Source organism: Acomys minous (assembly GCF_964271855.1).
Source record: "Acomys minous genome assembly, chromosome: 5".
NCBI classification, from domain to species: Eukaryota; Metazoa; Chordata; class Mammalia; order Rodentia; family Muridae; genus Acomys; species Acomys minous.
This window is the reverse complement of record NC_140494.1, coordinates 13,672,064-13,676,511: the sequence shown is the minus strand read 5'-3', so window position 1 is coordinate 13,676,511 and position 4,448 is coordinate 13,672,064.

Genomic DNA, 4,448 nt, shown 5'->3' with positions numbered 1-4,448 from the left:
TTGGCTGTGGAAAAAATAAAAAAAATAAAATCAACATTAGAAAAGTCGCCCCTGGCTCATCTCACAATGCACATCCAACAAACCCAAATCACCAAGATTCTGTGACTTTAACCTTGGAATTCATCCAGCGCCTGGCGCTTCTCATCTCTCCTCTCCCACTACCTGCAGATCAATAGCATCACCTTCAATCCTCGCACATAGGCGGTGCTCTTCAACTTGGCTTTAGTGGCTAAAGTGAAGTGGAGTGTGAGGCCGACTGCCGACTCGGTGTGAGCAGGAACTATTCCAGCTGGGGTATGTTTCAGGTCTATTAGTCTATTTTATTATTATAATGTACCTGAGGTCTACTTTATCCAATGCAGCCTCGTTTGAGATTCTACATCGTGCTACCTTGAGTTAGGATTTTACTTTCACACTAGTTAGCAAAGCACACAGGACCGAACAATTAAGATTCACGGATAAGCTGGGTGGTGGTGGCGCACGCCTTTTTATCTCAGCACTCAGGAGGCAGAGGCAGGTGGATCTCTCTGAGTTTGAGGCCAGCCTGGTCTACAAAGTGAGTCCAGGACAGCCAAGGCTACCCAGAGACACCCTGTCTCGAAAAACCAAAAAGATCCATGGATAACATGGAAGCCAGGCGTGGCATCGAATGCCTTTAATCCCAGCACTGGGGAGGTGGAAGCAGGTGGTCAGGACACGGCCATTGTGCCAAATGGTGAACAACGCCTTGGGGGGACTGTGAGAGAGACTCCAAGAAAAAAAGGCAGAAGGCCTTTTACCTCAAGTGTAGCTCGGTCTCTAGATAGTTCTTGGACATGCTCTCATGCCTCCTGTGACAAACAAACATTTACATCCGACTTATAAGACAGGTTTATTCTTGTTGGATGTCGGATCACAGCTATAGAACCCAGTCTGGTGAAAGCACATGCTGAGTGCTGCCGTCAGTGTGCACTGAGTCTAGACATGGCCTTCTGCACTGCTTTCACGCTTTCCCAGATATAATCCGTAGTATAGTATAGTTATATTTAAAACGGTCTGTTCTGAAAACGGCTGCTCTGTTAATATCTAACATGTGCTTACTGGAGTTTATTTACATGTTTTTTTTTTTTTGGATCAACTACACTGGAACTGAAAGGTATGTGCCATCAACACCCAGGTAATTGTGGTATTTTTTTCTTCACTCACTCAACACACGTTTGTATGAGCCCCAAGATGTGTCACATGTTATCTGCTGGGGTACTCCCAATTGTAAGCTTGAGGGTTAGGAGCAAACTGTCTTGGCTGGTTCCCACCAGTCCCCTGCCCTGCTTCCCCAAACCAAACAGTATACCCTAGGTCCTGACATCCAGGGGCACCCTAAAAATACAATGGCTCCTACCTACAAAACATTGCTTACATTTTCCACTTTTCAGCTGGGCGTAGTGGCGCACTCCTTTAATCCCAGCACTCGGGAGGCAGAGGCAGGTGGATCGCTGTGAGTTCGAGGCTAGTCTGGACTACAAAGTGAGTCCAGGACAGTCAAGGCTACACAGAGAAACACTGTCTCGAAAAACAAACAAACATTTTCCACTTTTCTCCAGTTGTACCACTAACTCCCTAATTCAAGTCACCATTAATTTTAAGCCTTTCTGTACTGGTTAATTTGCTCTTTCATATTCATTCCTCACACCCCAGAGTCAATTCACTCTTGCTCCGTGTCTGTCTGTCTGTCTGTCTGTCTGAGACAGGGTCTCACTGTGTAGTTCTGACTGGCCTCATATTCACAGAGCTCAACTTACTTCGGCCTCCTAAGTTCTGCCACCCTCCCCACCCCCCCCCCACCCCCCACCCCCCCCCCCCCCCCCCCCCCGGCCAACTAATCATTCTTTTTGTCAGTGATATTTTAGGACCATAAATCAGGCCATGGAATTCCTTCAGTTGAAACATCCTGATAATTTCCAATTACCCTTAGAACAAAATCCACAAAGCCATGAAGCAACGGCTGCCTTCTTCCTCGTTTCTATCTCCTCATCTTTTCTGTATTTACTCCATCCTAATTCTAACTCTACCTTCTAAAGCATCTTCCTGCTAGATCAGCTTGCTTTCAGCTTCTAGAACTATCCACTGCTTTCAGGCTTCAAATACTTTGTCTAGAGAGCTCTTCTGGAGTTCTTTCTCATCTGCACTTAGCTGTCTAATTTCTGAGACTTCCTAGTGTGTCAAACCGTAGGTCCCTTCTAGACCCCGCGTCACTCCCTGTAGGAGCCCTCGAACAAAGTACGCATTCAACAGGGGTCAGGAAGCGAGGAGTCGGTGAGACGGTAGCTTTTTTAAAGGGTGCTCTTTATGCAAGCAACCCTAACTGCAGTCAGTGGGTTGTTTAGAAATTTAAAAAGGCACGAAAGTAGCAGGGCGCGTACAACGAAGAAGGGGTTCAGAGAAAGCGGAGGCAGATAAGAGAGGAACGGGAGTGAGTATGACGAAAATTGTCATAGTCACATGTGTATACATGACACTGTCAAAGAAAAACTTAAAAAAAAAAAAAGAATCAAAAGGGCGCTCCTACAAAATGAAACAAACCGTAACAGCACGCGAGCCCTCAATCTTCCAGCCCCGGCCGGAGATCGCCTGCTCCGCCCGATCCAGATCTCGGCACCTCGCACACACAGAAGTTTCGCGCCTCTCTCCCTCAGACCACAAACCCTTCGCGGATTCAGAGACCCCCCCTCCCCCGATACACCCAAAGTCCGCAAAGCTCACCCAGGACCCGATCTTCTTCCCAGTCCACACCGGAACCCGCCAAAAATTACAACTAGACTCCGCCCACCTCTGACGTCAAGGCGTTCATCTGCAGAGGACGCCCTGATTGGCTACGCCGGAACTCTCGGACTACACAGATTCTTGGAGCCGCCTGTCAGGAGAGCAACCCGATTGGCGTACGTCCTCAGACTCCATCTTTGTAATGGGCAAAGAATTTCCGGTTGGTGACTCCTCAGCTTCCCGTAACTAAAAATAGAGGCTCTGGTGCCCCCTGGCGGGGAGAAGTTTAGGCGCTGTTACTTATCCCGGAGTTCCAGTTTTTTGCCAATCTCCTTAAGGTAAGGGCTGAAGAACTTCGGGACTTCTGCTAGGGAACACTCACTGCTGCCCTCACAGGTTTCCCTGATGTAAGGAAGTGAACCTATCGAAGTCTGAACCTGTGTCCAGCTGAGATACTAGGATTTAATCATAGAGAGACGAAAGTTTCTTTTCACTCTGATTTGCAGGAACAAACATCTGTTCAGATTTTGTTTCGCCGCCTGTAAAATGCGGGGAAGGCTGCATGATATGTTTGGACTCAGAAACCAATATTCCTAGACTAGCGCAGATTTGGGGAACGAGTTGTAAATAATCTATCACGTCATCCTTTAGTAAAAGTCAAACTTTACATATTTACAGCCTAAAAAGTGTTTATAGTACTAAAAGCATTTTCCAGATATAGAATACTTTGCCTCTATAATTCGAAAGACTCTCATGCATGATTTTGTTGTTGATGTTTGAGACAGGGTCTCTCCACATAGCTCTGGCCTAGAACCTTCTATGTAGATCATGTGAGCCTGGAACTCACAGAGATGCACATGCCTCTGCCTCCCACATGCTGGGATTAGAAACCATGGATTTACTTTAAGACAGGATGTAGCAGGGCCCCGTGTGTCCTGGGGCTTCTCCTCTCTCCCCTCTCCCTCTTATTCCTTTGCTCTTTGTGTTGATGACTGAAATAAGGGGTTTATGGATGCTAAGGGCGGGGGGCTCTACTATTGAGTTATATTCAAAGCCCTGGCCTAGGATTTCTGAACCCTTCTGCCTCAGCTTCTGGAGTGCTGGGATTACAGCTTTCAGCCACCACACCTGGCTCCACATGACACTCTTTAGGGACTGGATTCCTCTACTGACTTTAGATGAGACAGCATTGGCAGCTCTAGCCACTGTGCTTACATCCATTTTAAAATAATTAAGATCAGTTTCGAGATGACTGAAAACTCCTAATGTCATGTACACGGATTCCTCCCACCCCCACCCGCAGTACCATGGCTGTTGATGCTCCATTTATGACCTCCGTCTCATCATTATTAGAGCCTATGGCCCAAGTTTAGGAATAATGCTAGTGTGAAGACTTCACAGTACTGGGGAGACTGCAGTAAGTAGGCCACTGGTTCTTGCTGGTACTCGGCAGGTCCTGTCTTCCCCATGACTTTCCAGGTAACCTTTGCTTCCCAAGCAAAAATGGATGCGGAGAACCAAGCAGTCCATATTGTTACTGGTTCAGCGGCAATTCTGAGGCCAGAGGAGGTAATGATTTTGGAAAAAAAAAATGAACTAAATTCAGAATCAGTTGAATGTGGGGTATCAGGGTGAGAGAAAGGAGGCAGTGGAAAATCAGTTGGAGGCTGGCTGATCAGCTTCTTGACTTATGCAGCTACTTGTTTCTT